The sequence below is a fragment of the Adelges cooleyi genome, unplaced genomic scaffold (assembly GCF_023614345.1).
Source record: "Adelges cooleyi isolate 19-005CV unplaced genomic scaffold, UGA_ACOO_1.1 ACOO_flye_CR_arks_rails_tigmint_CR_PRNA_583, whole genome shotgun sequence".
Lineage (NCBI taxonomy): Eukaryota > Metazoa > Arthropoda > Insecta > Hemiptera > Adelgidae > Adelges > Adelges cooleyi.
Window position 1 is genome coordinate 11,299 of NW_026096278.1, and position 17,343 is coordinate 28,641.

Sequence of the window (17,343 nt, forward strand, 5' to 3'; positions counted from 1 at the left end):
ACTCAATATAAAATTTGATCCAACCCAAATAACTCTAAAGAAAAAAATCGATGCTTTCTTGCTATACTTATTTTAAGTGGGTACAATGAACTCGATGGTAAACGATACTACTGATGTACTGGTGTTATATGATGACCACGTCATCGATATATGAGACATTCAAAAAAAAAAAAAGGGCAGTTAGGTCCTGACGATAGTGCAAGCAACAAGTAATAGAATATTTTTATTCGAGGTTATTATGGAAGTGGAATAGCAAACATTTACAGCATTATGAATGCTTTCTAAATCACATGATAATGTTTCAATAGCACTATGGATAAACAGATGGTTGTGATGAACGACAGTCCACCGGACGTTTTATTAAAAGGTTGTAGTCCAACTCAACTGCGGCAAAATTCTTTATGGTGGAAAGAACCACAATGGTTGCAAGCTGACTTAGACGAGTAGTCTAGCACCAGAGAAGACGTGCCTTCACAATCTAAAGAATTACCCGAAGCAAAAAAAGTAACAGATAATCGTGATGGCTACTAAGGTTAGATTAGGTTAGGTTAGGTTCAAGCAATCACCCTTCCGTGGGGTCCACCTTGTCGTGGTGGAGGGGCTCACGGTCTCTTGATTGAGTGCTAACGAAACCCGGACAAAATGGCTTACCTTAATTGACCGGTAGGTACGTGGTCCACCTTTGGACAAAATAAAGGTTGGATTATTTAATTAATATCAATTACTAAATACGTAAATTCATGTTACAGGGTTCTTGTTCTTTCCATCTACTTTCATCACATTCTTTCCGAAATACCACCATTCCACGAACTCGATCTGCCTCAGTTAGGCGGACTTTATTTTGAAAATCGAGGACCCATACGTATTCAAACTACACATTGGAATTTAATCACTTATTTAAATCTTACTATGTACGATCATATTTTAAGGAACTTAACTCTCGCATAACTTCGGTCATTACAAACATTCCTCAGGATAACTCAACGATTTCGGCAAAATGTATTCAACTTACACAATCAATGATTAACATCAGCACACACATCGGAAATCGGCAAAGCGACATATTTCAATCGGTAGGATTACAGAGACAAACCCGATCTGTACTCACCGAATAGATCTTCCATTGCACACATTCTCTTTGGTACATGTAACTCACAATGCGTGTCTCAACAAAATACAAACATTGACACATTGATTAGAGAAAATAAACATCAATTAAAGTTAATAAATAAACAAACTAATGTAATCAGATCTTATCAGCATTTAAATACAAAATTCGATTCTCAATTACAGCTTCTTGAAGCTATCAAAACAACAATTACAGGAGTTAACGGGTTAATTAACTTTAACACATATGTTTCACAATTACAATTACTTTTTATACAATACACATTAAACCTAGAAGACATTTCCAACATTATTCAATCCGCAAAGTTAGGGCAAATCCATCCGCGAATATTTAAAAATGACGAGCTTATTGCTCAGTTCAAAGATATTAAAGTTTCATTACCTTCAGGTACTGATCTACCTATCGATCTTTCCAATAACGATGCTAATGAGTTAGGCTCTCTGACATAAAGATATACTATGCGAATGATAATATTGTATTTATTTTGATATTTAGTATATCAACATGAATTATCTCTGTATGCATTGTTACCTAAACCGGTTTAATTTTGTTAATGACAATTACCATTTTATGTATGTACAGCCACAATATGATTATATGGCTATTAGCAAAACTAAAAAATTTTACACTAATTTTAATGAAATTGATATTTTACGTTGTAAACAAGCTAAAGATTTTATATTGTGTCCTGAATTTCAAACTGTACACCCTCGTGAAATGATACCGTCATGTGAAATATTACTTTTTAAAGGAGCTAAAACAATTCCGTCTATGTGCGATGTCAAATTTTTCCCATTAACTTTCTCTATCTTTCATAAACTTCAATATACAAACAAATGGATCTATATCACTGTTTCAGACACTCTTTTTGTAACTTGCTCAGCAGAGTCTGACTCAGTTTCTTATCCTTTAAATGGTGTAAGAATCATCGAACTCCAGGACTCTTGTAAAGCTTATTCCGATAAGGATATTCTTTTACCAACTCATGTCCAACATCCTGCATTACTTCCAGATTTTATTCCAAGTTTATCTCATTCTTTTGATGTTTCTTTAATATCCAAATTATTTAAGGCATCCATTAAACGTGATAGTATAGAACCAGTGGCGTAAATACCTGGTGGACAAGGTGTGCAAATGCCACGGGCCCTGGGACCAAAGGGGGCCCTCAGCTAAACCTACAATACCCTACTGGCTATTTCTATATTCGTCATTCGATTAAAAATTTCACAGAAATAGGTGTATTATTTTGATATCTGAAAAAAATACTAAGAAATACGGACCTTGTATTGGTATTATGCATCTATAGTCTATACCGATACGGCATATGTTAATAATATAATATCATTGGGGGCCTGATTTAGAAAAAAATATTAACTACAACGTATCTCATATCTGGAACAGTTATCAAACTGGTATACTATAAATAGCGTACAAAGTATAATTTATATTATTATACCTAATAGTTGTCGAAATAAGTACCGATATTATTTTATATTATTGCTTTCCATATTGGCTTATGGCTAAAAATAAAATGGGAAAATATAGTGATAATGCCGACAATAACAATACTGTTATATTATAGCAAGGTTGGCATAGCTTCAGCACTGTATAGTGTGCTACTATGTTAATGACACAGTAAAGTGTACACACTTACCAATATTTGGATTTCGTTTAACTTTGAAAGTGTTTTGTTTGTTATGTTTATGTTATAATATGATTCGTATTTTTATTTTTATTAAATATTAAATTATTTAATATTTTTTTTTAACACATATAGTATTGTAGTGACAGTTTATAATAAACGTGCTATTAAAAACAATACTAAAATACTAAAAATAATTCGCAATAAAATGTCTGATGATAAAAATTGTTTGAGTGGATACCAAAAACGAAAAAAGAAGAAGGATATTCAAGAGAAAATGTCAAAATTACCGAAAATCAACAACTTTTTTTCTACAATTCCTGCTGTTGTTCCTAGAATAGGTAAGTAAAAATTTATCAGTCTAGGCTGAAACAATGCTAACGCAGTTTCCGCCTTGGTCTGGTTTTAAACCGGAAAAAATAGGAAATTGTTAAGTAGTACCTATTATTTAGTTATAATATGCTGATTGCTGAACAATATTTACCTATTATATATTATTATTATTATATGTAGTGCGCGGTCAAAAGGAGTTAAACCAGATTTTTTTTCAAAATCGTGTTTTGACTCATTTAGAATTGTAAAAAAAACTCGATGTTTGGAACAAATAAGTTAAGTCAATTATAAGATTCTTACGGTGTTTATTGATTGATATTAAAGATAAATTACAAATTTAAAAGGTTTTAAGATCTTAAAGAAATGTCAATTTACCTATATCATTCTCAATCAAGTTCATAATGTTAATATCAACATTTTAGTCATAATTAATTTAAATATTACTAGTAGGAGTACCTATTAAATGTCTAGTTAGGTATACCTATAGCATATACCTTTTTTTTTTGGATAGCCTCAAGAATATAGGTACCTAGAGTTAAAGTAAAATTATTATCATTATTATAAGGGTGACCTATGCACAATTTTTTCTAAATGAATAATTTAAAAATAATGTTTTTTTGTACTAAATATCAATTTCATTTAAATTAGAACTATTTAATGTTTTCAATATTTTTTAAACATAACTTGAAATTAAAAGTATATTTTTAACTTAACACTTTTTAACCGCGTACCAAAAATTTATTATTATTATTATTATTATTACAATATTACCTATTAAATTAAATATACATAATTTTGTATTTTATAGCAGATGAACCTCAAGCTTCAGAATTAAATGAATTGATCCAGTCACCAGAGATTCAAATCGATGAAAAAACTGTTGATAATTTGAATATAGGTAAATTAATCAAGTTCATAATGTTAATATCAACATTTTAGTCATAAATAATTTAAATATTACTAAGAAAAAGTACTTCTTTTAAGTCTGAATGGATAAATGGAATCGATGATTGGAAACATTTATCACAAAGCATTCATCGACATGAAATATCAATTCAACACTTAGAATCAACAAATATGCGGATCATATGGGTGAAAAATAGGTTGATAGATAAGGAATTAGAAATGCAATATAGTTAAGAGGCTACATTTTGGAGAAATATTTTACTACGTTTGATTAAAATCATATTATCATTAACAGCGGGAAATACTGCATTAAGAGAGCATAGAGGAAAAATTGGATCATTAGAAAAGTGTTTAGAAGGAAATTTTTTACGTACTGTTAATTTATTAGCGGAATTTGATCCAATTTTAAATAATCTAGTGAGTAATCCTAAACACAAAATCAAGTACTTAAGTCCATTAATACAAAATTAAATAATTGAAATATTAGCTAATAAAGTTCGTGAAATAATTTGTGGTGACATCAGAAAATCTTGTGGTTTTTCAATAATACTGGATTCTACTCAAGATATTAAAAAAGTTGACCAAGTGAGTATTATTATACGTTATGTATTAGTTAACTACGAAAACAAGAAAATTGAAATCAAAGAATCGTTTTTGGGATTTTTGGTACTTGATAAACATCATGCTGTTGACTATGCAAACCTTTTACGTCAAACATTATTGACGTTTGGTCTTAGTATCAATAAGTGTTTCGGGCAAGGGTATGATGGTGCAGCAGTTATGAGCGGACAGCACTCAGGTGTTCAAACTTTAATTCGATCGGATTTTCCCAACGCTTTATATGTACATTGTTGTGCTCATAACCTCAATTTAGTGATCTCAGATGCGTCAAAAAGCTCTAGTAACGTTCAGACATTTTTCAATATAGTTCAAGATGTTTACAACTTTTTTAGTGTAAGTGCACCTAGATGGGCTTTACTAGCTTTAGGGAAAGACGTTGAATTAAAAATTCAAAAGAAAACCTTAAAGAGAGTCTGCCCAACACGATGGGAAACACGCCACGACTCTGTATTCGCATTAATGGAACGATATTTTGACATTATCAAAGCACTTACTCATATTCTACTTACGTCTCATAAATCTGATGAAAAAAATTTAGGTGGTTCCTTGAAAAAGAAGCTCGAATCAGCTGAGTTTGTATTAATTTTAAGATTTTGGGAACGGATATTACGATCATTAAATATAGTATCTAAAACTCTCCAGTTAATGATGTTTCAATATAGAATTTGCTGTTGTTCAACTTGATAATGCCTTTGAAGATTTAACTAATTTACGAGCTAATTATAATAATATCAGTAGAAGACGCCAAAAGTCTTTGTGTTACATGGAAAATACCTTTCAACTTCAATTGTAAACGTGATAGATTTGCTGTTAGGTACCACGAAGAAGTTGATTGTGACCGAAGACTTTCTATAACTGAGGACAATTTTAAAGTTAAAGTATTTTATCCCACACTGGACACGGCATTGTTTCAGCTTAAAGAAAGGTTTAAAGGTCTTAAAACAATAAGTGATGAGTTTTCTTTTTAAAACCAATAAATCTTACTACAATAGAGGAACGAATTATAATTAAAGCATCCTACGATTTACACATACAATATAAGAATAAATTAAGTTCAGATATTACAAATCAACTTTTATGTTTAAGAAATTTTCTTTGTGTTAATAACTCAACATCTATGTTACATAATATTAGAGACCTAACAATGTTAGGCTAACAGTATATTTAATCGAACATGACTTGGCATCGTCTTTTCATGACGTGTTTACGCTGCGTTTAATTTTTCTGACTATTCCAGTCGCTTCTGCCGAACGTTCTTTTTCTAAGCTTAAGTTCATAAAAAATTATCTTAGAAACTCAATTTCACAAGACAGACTTACGAATATTGCAATTCTCAATATTGAAAGAGAAAAAAAATCAGAACTTGAAATTGACAAAATTATAAACGACTTTGCAAATTTAAAGTCAAGGAGGAAAAATTTTCTCAAGTAATTCCAGTATTTTTATTTGATTAATGTTGAATCTTTTATACTTTATAATAAGTTTTTGGAGGGCCCATATTAGTCTGCACACGGGCCTTCAATGACCTTTTTACGCCACTGTATAGAACTCACTAACTTAAAAGATATTTCAATATCCACCTTGGATATTAATGACTTATACTCTGATGACATCATACACGACACATTGTTTTCCTCTTTAACTTTTCATAATATTTTATTGTATATCACTTTTAGTTTAACTGTTTTATTTTGTATTATTTTAATTATATTTGTCATCATTGCTTATGTTATACCTACAAATCCAGTAGAAACAATAGACTCTGTACCTGACATACGTTGTCATTCTCCACCGTTGTCAGCTCATTTTTATGATCCGACTTGTCCACCACAAGCAGTAAAAAATAATAACATTACTCTCATATTTACACTCAATGTTATCATAATTACCTATAAAAATAAGACTGGTGTAATGGCCAGATCTCCTTGAGATACAATATTGACCATGGCACGTGTAAAACATTATTGCTTACTGTTGTTTTGGGTAGATTTTAATTAAGATGTAATACTTAGTTAGCATTTAAGCATTTTATCATTGCACTCAATTCTATGTAAATGACGTTGTTAATACTTGTTTACCACAAGTATTAGGATATGCTAGCTTGCATTCTTGTACTATAAAACCCCAATGAAACAGCGAGTATGTATTCAATTGCTCTTACTTGTTTTACCCGTGCAAGTACTGTTTATAAAAGTGATATATTAAATTGAATCAAATCTATCTTGGCAGTTTATTTGTTTTACTAAAGTCTAAATCATTTAATTACTATATTTCGTATACTGTTAAGATAGTGTTTGTATTGGACTCTACAGTTCATTACACTGGAAAACCCGATAAAATGTCGTTCGCATACGACGGTGTATGAAAACCCCATAACTGTTTAGTAAGTGTAGTATTTTAGGAAAGATTTCTGAACATAGTATATTTATCGTACCAATTTTATTAAAATCATAGATTATAACATAGTCTTATGGTCAAAATTATTTCTACATAATATAACATTTCATTATTCTTGATCCTTATCAGTTGTCCACAAAATATTGCTTATCGTCAATCCGGCATAGTTACTTTACACGGAACAATCTCTTAACAGGTATTTTAAAATCTAAACCTATGTTTTACGTTAAAACATATTAATTTTAACATTATTTTAGTTTCCATTATAATTAAGTAATAAAAATGAATTGTCCTATAGTTGTCAGTCAGGCTGTGTTTTTTTTTTATTTCAATAATTTGTTAACATTGACAAATCACAAAAGACTATAGAATTCTCTAATCTTTTTTGTAATGGTCAATCGTACAAGTTAATCGTACGTTATATTAGTATAATATTATTGGTAAATTTGATAAATTATTTGTGTGATGATTTATTATCATTAATTTTGAATTTAAATTATAATGATCTTAATGTAATTAAACATTTTATTAAAAATAAAATATAATGCACAAAAAAATACAATTACACGTTTTTTATCCGGATGATCTTGTGACCTATTATTTATTTGCCACGCACTTTGGATGCATATCATATCTATCATAATTCTGTCTGCTTTTTTTTTTTAATTTCCATATACTCCACTACTGGTATGTATATCTATACTCATTTGACCCTATATATTCACCCGCGTATGGCGTGATCGATTATCATTTTCAATAAATAGTGTACATCAGCATTATTGTTCGACGTTTACCCAGTGATCATTTGCCGATTGAACATACGTCACTGTCGACAATGTCCAACTTTAACTTGGTACGTACCAGTTCTTCATTAAATTATATTTAATTCTGGTTTTTTTTCTCGTTAGTGGTGATTTTTTTAGTCGCCAGATTTATTTCCAATGGATTCTAATGGACCCCGGGACTTGGTCGCCAGTCCCGTCTTAGGCAGTGCCGACACTCGTTCAAGTGTCAACGGTCGACGTCATCCCTGAGACGCCGTCTCCACCACCAACACCCAGATGGTCGACTTCCAGTAAGCATACCGTTATTCACGATGGTCACAAACATTAATACTCTCTTTCTCCCTTAGACGGATCTACCAGTTCCCTTTGGTCCGACGATGGATGCGACGTGACCCTCAACCAAATGCTACTGGCGATAGCGGGGACGCGGAGGAATTGGATTGGTGACCCATTTTTTTTTTTTTTTTGTCTTCATCGTATAATAAACGAATTAAATATATATATATATATTATTTGTAGTATATTTATTCCAATAAAATTAAATATAATAATAATAATATTATATAATATTCCTGATATTTTATAAATTACACGATGTGTGTAGTTCATATTTTCTACTATAATTATGCACACACACACACACAATTAATTTTTCCATACTTTGCTCTTAATTAATTTATAACGTTACACCTATGCAATCATTTGTTTTTTTTATCGATATTACCTTTATTCGTTTATAATATTCATATGTACTAATAAGGAAGTTTCTTCCCTCACCCTATACATGTGAAATTACTTGTAGCACATATTCTTATTATGCCTAGGGCATAGATTGTATATTTCGAATTAAAAAAAAAAAAATATATGTACTAGTAATGTTAGATAAACTAATAATGGCCGTCTAGGCAATAAAACTGATATACACTAATTCATCAATTGGTATGGATACATGGTTATAAACAATATTATTACTATTATTATTGATAACAGGAGCCGGTACGGCCAAAACATACTACTCACGTGGAATACAGATTATCGCTTACTGATGTTTTGGGTAACTTTTAATTAATGTGTAATACTTTACACGACTCGACTATTTCGAGTTCCGTTATCTTAAATCGAAACGACCTAGTCCTGATCAGCGGAGCTATATCTAACTCATTGGATAAATTCAAACTTCAAAGACTAACGGGAAATCCAATTATTATTAAGGAAAACGGAGGTCAGGAACCGTTTAACACAGAAGACCATTTGGAGCAGGCAATGAATCGTTTTTTCTAACGAACAAATAAAACTACAAGCTATTTTTACTGAGCTGTACGACAGCCTCTTTCTGGCAAACAATAATTTAAATTCTGACTTTCTAAAATTTTATATTAATTTTGCGCGGGCAAACGATCCGTCGACAAATGTGCTGCTTTTAAAATGCATTTTTAATGATGTAATTAGAAGATGGTCGTACGACGGTTTCATAAAAATACTTAGGGAAAATTTATAATATTTTCTACCGTAGATATTGTCTTAAGTTTTTAGTTTTATAACAATAATTGTTACTATTATTATATATGTAGTTGTATAAATTATCAATGTTTTATAAAAATAAAAATAAAAAAAATATATAAATAAAAAATTATATGATTTCAGATTGTTTTTTACTACATTGGGAGTTACGACTGCTCAACATAACCTTCAACTGCAAGAACTAAATCAACCTTCGGGAATATTCTTCGAAAATAGAGGGGATATTAAAGTGGTTACGTCTAAATGGGTACTAGCCGCGTATTACAATATGGAAACATACAACACGGGAGTGGAAACCATACAGGCAGCTATTAACATTACTGATAAGTTTTGTAAAAAGATTATTAATACAGGCATCCCATAATATTATTACTAATGCGTATTTTACACAAAATAAATGCGTTTCCGCGGCCGATTCGATTATAGAATTAGCGAAAGACGCACAACACTAACGGGTACTGCTTATCGAATCAATAGGTCACCAGATAAGAAACCGTAGGTCAGCGCGCCGTTCGAAACACTCGGGCAAGTTGCATACAATATATTCGGTGTCTGTGATACATACTGCACACAAAAATATAACGCATATAATAAATCATTCCAGCAGACCAGCAGAAAAATACATTAAAGTTAATCAATAAACAAACAAATGTTATCCAACTCTCAAAGTATAGTAATTCATTCAGTGTACTAAAATCATCACTTGATTTATTAAAAGGGTCAGTAGATCTCTACTGGGAGGGTTCGGACCCCGAGGTACGGCAGTAGGGAGTGGCTCGTCTCTAAGGTCGCATCGAGCTATAGCAGCTTTGCCTCCGGTCCGGATAACGCCAATGGAAACGGTGGAGACGGACAATGACTAAGCACAATGGAAAATGGCAGTCTTGGATTTTATGACGATGATTTTGGCGAATTTAAACCCGGCAAGTGAAAACCTAATTTTTATTGCGATAGTGGCCATCGAAAGAGACAATTTATATAGGATTCAATAGAGTGGAGTGAAAAATTATAAGACATTTAAATTTTATTAAGAGGATTTCTTGTGGTCTGTTTTTTTAAATTCTATTATGTACTCGAAATCTTATTTAAGATCTGGTCTAGTTCGGTCTCATAATTATATTCAATGATCCGGTCCGATTTCAGTTTTAGTTTTGTTTTAATAGTCCGGTCCAGTCCACAAAAACACGGACCGTGCAGAGCTCTAGTTCGGTGTCTTATTCTTCTAAAGGTAAACGACCGCGAACTTTAGTAGACATTTAAAAAGGAAACATATTATACAATATGAAGCTGAAAAGAAGGTAAGCACTGAAATAGTTATAGATACCCAAAGCAAAATCTCGATGATCCGGACAAGGGTTGCGTCTGAATTTCAATATCAACCATCAACTTTTAAAACTAATACAGTCCTTTTAAATTCCACTCGAACTCAAGGCACTTATTTCAACATATACTCCAAGACCAATATCTGTGTTATAATCGCAACAAATTGACGAACAATTACACATAATGAGTGCTTAAGGAGTTTCAGCCATTAAGTCTGGTTGAAAATACTGAATTTAAACATTTTATTAAAGTGCTTAATCCCGGTTATGGAATTCCTTCAAGAAAACCCGTTTCGAAATCTAATAATCCGCAGTTATTAGAAAAACCAAACTAAAAATAAAAAATAATTTAAAGAATGCGCAATGCATTGCGTTTACTACGGATAGCTGGACATCTTTAAAATAACGCCAGTTTTACCGCTATAACAATACATTATATAGACAATGTAGAATGCGTTTTAAAATCCCATTTATTAGGTTGTTACTGTTTAGACTATTTAAGACGTTTACAAGAAAATTAAAAGTATTGATGAATTTCTTAAGCGATCAACAAAATCGTACATAAACGTTCATGACGAACGTTTTACGCGTTTTTCGACGACTCGGACGCTTTTCGTTGTATCCGAACGCGGTCTGTTTCTATGGGTTTTTGAGGAAAATAATTTTTTCGATTTTGCATTATATTTGGGTTTTACCTTGCGCGCTATTGTTTATGTTTGATAACCTGTCGCCGTCGGTCATGCACGTGCGTCTGTCCACCATGCAATTTTTGTATAACAAGGTGATGGGAACATGTGACGAAAAAACTTTTAGCAACAAATTGGTTGAGAAGTATGGTACGGATATAATAATTTAAAAAAAACCGCGTGAAAAAACCAGTTGTTTCAAAAATACCGGATTTAGATTATTGAACGATGCGTGCATACAGCTCCGAAAAAAGAAAATAGGAAAGAGGAACGGCTAGGAATAGTAGAAAAGGCAGCAGCTATCATAAAAAACGATATAAAATCAACTGCTTATGAGCTTGATTCTTACCTTTCACCTAACCAATTTATGGATAATGCAGCAACAGATATACCAAAGAGTTTAATGTTTTCTCTCTCTAAAGTTTGTGCTCAACATAAATAATCCGATCCACAAATATTTGAAAATAAATTCGTAGCATTAGCACACACAGATTAATAAGTTTTTGCCGACCACGTTCTTTTTTTTCGCCCATTTTGTTGGGTTATAGGTTGGCTATAATTGCATAGAAATTTTGGTACAAAACGTGCTATTGATATATTTTCGAATTTTGTAAGTATATTTCTTCATATAATGACGTTTATGTATTTGAAACCAACGACTCGTACTAGTGTTTACCAACTTTTAATTTATATGTAAAATGTGTATTATTGTAGCAACTCATAAACCACTGTATAATATTCTAAATAAAAATCTGTTCTTATCAGCTTAACATCTGATTGAATCATCCAACATTTCTGAACCGAAAATAGTTGTGCGTCTTGATGGGTTCCATCTGCTTATGTCGTTTATGGGTACGGTTGTCTACATTATGGCGAGAAATGGTCTGGAAGAATTGTGGAGCACAATTATCTGGTAAATTAACTTAATAAAACAAAGCAAACTCGTGAACCCAGGACTAACGTACGCAGTATTGGTTTAACCTCTGCACAATTGTACTCAGGGGATTCTATTATATAAATTGGGTTACACTGCTCGTATATGACAGTGCGCAGTAATCATCATTTTCAGAGTGTGATAACAGTGATTCGCACGAGCACATTTACTGTATAGCTAGGTTAGGTGCATGTACTCGTCCTAGAACATGATTGTTGATAAAAAACATAATATGATTCGTATATACTTCACTGTCCGATGACCCATATGTGGTTCATGATTTATTTATAGAAAAGTCCCTAATTAAAATTGATAAACAGTATGCACTAGTCCACTTCGATAATAATGGTTTAAATTATATTTGGAGTGCCAGAGTAAGCTATATCTATAAACAATGATAAATACAAACCGGTTATATTTAAAAATAGCATGACCCATATGTGGTTCGTGGACTTAGAATCAATACTTTTTTTTGAAGATTCTACAAACATTTTGAAACCGATCGACGTATTTTTTAGTATTATCGATAATGATATTTTACTTTTAATTGTGTAATGAAACAAATCGGTACGCACATCATAAGCTAAATAGTGGACTAATTAGAAGAAGTAGTAGAATGTCTAGATGGAAAGATGTAGATATTGATGAAATGAAAGGTAGTGAGACTGATAATGTTGAGAGGGCACACAGACCAAAAATAACAATTAAGTTACCTAGTAGATTTAGACAATAGTTAAGCTGTATTAAAATTTAACGTTGTACTAATAATCAAGTTTTATTTGTAAACATGTTATTGTATTCCTTCTCTATAAGGGGAAGGTGTTTTATATATATGGTAGCACTGTGACTGTTATAACTGTGATAAGCACATAATGTTACTAGTTAGTTGTAGTCAGATAACATTATATAATAATATTATTATCATGTTACTAATGTTATAATATGCTCTCTTAATAAAATTGTGTAATTGTTTAATACCTATATATAATTACATTAACTGAAACAAAACCTAAACAATTTTATTAACTGTAACCAATACGGTTTTAAGAAAAAATATGAGCGCTTATGATGCACGTACAACACTCTCTAGTCTTATTTATGAGGCACTTGATTAAGGTGACAAATGTTGGCTATATTTATTGATATAGTCAAAGCGTTTGACTTTGGTTTTTCATGAGTCATGAACACATGACATACTAATTTACAAGCTCCGAAAGCTGTTAGGTAAAAATACATTTTTAGACTGGTTTAAATCTTACCTACTTATTTGAGCGTACCCAAGTAGTAAGAATTAATGATTCGATTAGTGATATCAAATTTACTACATACAGATATAGAGTACCTCAAGGTACTATACTCGGGGCGACCATACCCAGCTCAACGTTAACGCCCGAGCAAGTGCTCACAGCTCCCCAAAGCGAGCTACAGAAGCACCCCGCTTTGTGGGCGGCCTTCACCCGTGGGTGGCAAGCCTGCATGATCAGCGTCCCGGCACCACCTCCACTAATCAATCAGCCGCCAACGCGACCTACGGCGCGTCAGCCCACGCCCTACGCTGGCAGGTCCCCGTGGCCACAAACTGCGGCACGCCACAAGACGCCTAAGGGCGCCTCCAACTTTTCGGCAACACCATCCAACTCCGCCGTCCAGAACACTGGAGCTGTGTCCACGGCAAACCAGTCTGCCGGAGCTCCGACCACAGTCAGCACTGAAGTAGACAACAACACGGTATCGACGAGACGGAAGAGGATGATCCGTCTCGACGAGTACCGAAAGGCGATGAGGAAGGTGAAGCGGAAAGAAAGGAGTCGGATATCCCAGCAACATCGGTTGGAGAAACCAACGCCACAGACCGACTCAGGGAAGACCTCGGCGAAGAGGCAACCAATCCCCACACCGAGGACACATGCCCCGGTAACACCAACGGCAGAGGAGGAAGAGGATGCAATGATGGACGTCACCGTCGATGGTCAAGTTGACCATACGATCGAGGAAATCGACATCTTCCTCCAACCACCGTCAGACACCACCTTCCAACTTCTTTCCTTTCCCTGTCCCCTCCTTCTCAGTTCTACTACGCCCGCCCTTGACCATCAGGTCACCGGTGCGATGCGAGTGCTCTGATGGCCCGCTTGCCTGAAAAAGGTTTCAGCGATGTCACTCGAGGAGATGTGAAAGACAGGGAGGAACAGACACCGATTAAGTTCACCGGTTGGACCGTTTAGTGGGGGAGGGTTGACACGGTCTGCAAGTGCATGTTTCCGTCATTAGCGATTAAATGTGCGCCCGGTCGTGTTATCAACTGTCCACCGTCTCACCGCAGGTGGGAAAGATAAACTACTATATCGGCCCGAGCCGGCCGTCGGTGTATGAAGAGGTCCGGGGGGTGTCATCTTTACAGCGAAACACGGCGGCGATGACCACTGTAGGCAATCCGATAATCAGTTATTAATTTAACATTGGTCCGGTTTGCCATCCGCCGCCGTCCCGCGTATTCACGTTTTACCACGTTTCTTTTGTAAGTTAAAAAAAAATAAAAAAAAACCTTAACTCTTTAAAATCGGGTTTTTTTCGTTTCTATTTACTTCTACCCCCCATTTCTACCGCGTCAGACCTCTACTATTTTTTATTTATATTAATGATTTATTTGATCAAGATTTTATCACAGTAAAAAATTGGTTAGCTACTAACTCTCTTTCGTGTAATACAAGCAAAACTGTTTTTATGTCATTTGCTTTACTCAATTTTTCTCTACCTAAAATAATTGCACTAGAAAATCACTAGTCTAAATATTTGGGAAATCTAAATTGCGACTCCGATTATTTTTAATTAAATCGTGTTTGTAAAGTTAAATACTCGGGAACTTTTTTTATGAAGATATGAAATGCAAAACACAAACAAATATAAATACCAAGAGATCAAGGAAGCTTTATTTTGTGGTTGAAGAATTAAATATGACCTTAGATTTACTTACTTTACGTAATGTATAATTTGCTCTGGTTGAGTCTGTTTTATCATATGGCATAGTACTGTAGGGGTCAGCGTACCCATCTACTACCGAATCGTTAAATGTTACACATAGAAACTTGATAAGAATCGCATGAAAAGGGTATAATAGTATAAAACTATTTGATATAACTGGATAAAGTAAGGCTTAATAACAAAATAATAACCCTTTCTTTAAAAGAGGAGGTGTTGTGAGCGTAGTCCTCACGGTGGCTATCAATATGTGTAGGAAGTAGATAAACCTTGCATTACCCATCGGGTTCATTTGTTATTATATAACTTTTTATTCGTGATTTGTGAACTCAACTGAATTGTGCTGTGTTAGACTTATAATTATTGTACTACTATATACGCAGTTATTATATTTATCCAGTATTAAATACTCTATTGAAATAACTATACTAATGTTACGTGAAATATTAATAATTATATATGTTATAACAATACTTGTGGTGTTGATTATACAAATCTGACGGTATATCTCCTATGATCTGGTCACGAACTTGGACTTGTACATTGAAGTCTACAACAGGGACATTATTTTGGTGCCGAAACCAGGTATAACCCTATTAAAGAACCTACGGCTTGACTACTCGGATATTCTACCAGTAGAAGAATCGGAGATACGAGGGAATACAAAGGCGGCGCACAGTGGTCTAAAAGCTAATTTAGGTGGAATAAAGTCAATTATTAAAATTCATAAAAATAGGTATTTTATGTCATTAACCCATTGTATATAAGTTCTATATAACATAAAAATAGAATTTCAGATAATATTGACATTATCAAGCGGCGCAAGCGATAAGTAAAACATAATAACGCGCTCACAAACGTCGAATCGTTCACCGATTTACATTAAAGTTCATTAGTATATTATACACAGGTTAACTTTTTTTTTTTTATTAGTTTCATATAAATAATGAATTTTGAAAACTTAGGTAAGTGTTTCATATTAATACCATAAATATTTATTATTTTACTATTAAAACAAAGTTAAAAAGTAGTAAAAAAATGTTAATATATCAAAGCGTATAACTAAAAAATAACTCATAATAATCGTTATTTAATATATAGACAATATAGTACTTATTCTTCAGTACCAGATCCCAAAATTTGGTTTGCATCAATTAGCATCTGTATTTTTAATAATTTTTTTTGTAGGTAGCTCTAGCGGCAGTGTTGGAATAAATGATTCTAAAATTGACGACAATTTGAATTGGAATACCACTGATTCTCGGTATTATACTTATAATGATTTTTATCAGCTATTAAAAAATAGAGGTCCACTAAATCCCCATTCTTTAAAATCGAGAAACTATTTATTTGAAATTTTGAGGGCACGGTCTGAAAATGTAAAATGGGAACCGCAATACATTAAGTTAGTCAACCATTCAATTTTAAATATTACTTTGGTTTTACAAAGACTTTGGTGTAAAAGCCATTATAAACTTTATTATAATTAACTAATGTAATATGAAAATTTTTAAGGACACCTTTCCGAGGAAGCACAGGAAGCTTGAAATAAAGACTATAAAAATTATCGCGAACATCACTCGCGAAAAATTAGTAGAGTAGCTCAAAATGAAGACGTTCTACACCTATTACTTGTCACTTTAGATCCATATATTTCCTCAATTTGCAACATACCAACAACAAAAAAAAATTAATTGGACAATGACGTAAAATAATTATTAAATTTAAGTTATGAAACAGATGAAGAAGTTTACGAAAGTTAAATTTCAATTTAAAAACAAAATATTATGTTTATTTGCATCTTAAAATTATACGTGAATTTAAAAATTGATACAAATTTTGAACTCTTTGACCCCAAAAACCTTAAGTACCATTTTTTTTATAATTTTTTAGACAAAATCTGATGAAAATTTGATCAATATAAGTTTTTTACAGCTAAAATTGCGTTTCAGACCACTGTGCGGCGGTTGCTGTGTCAACGGCCTGAGAACTTTTCAGTTTAGAGAAACGATTCTAGGCGACGTTAAGTATCAGGCAAGAGTTATTTCTTTCCTTGCTGTGCAACTTCATCTTCGTGTTGGATTTCCG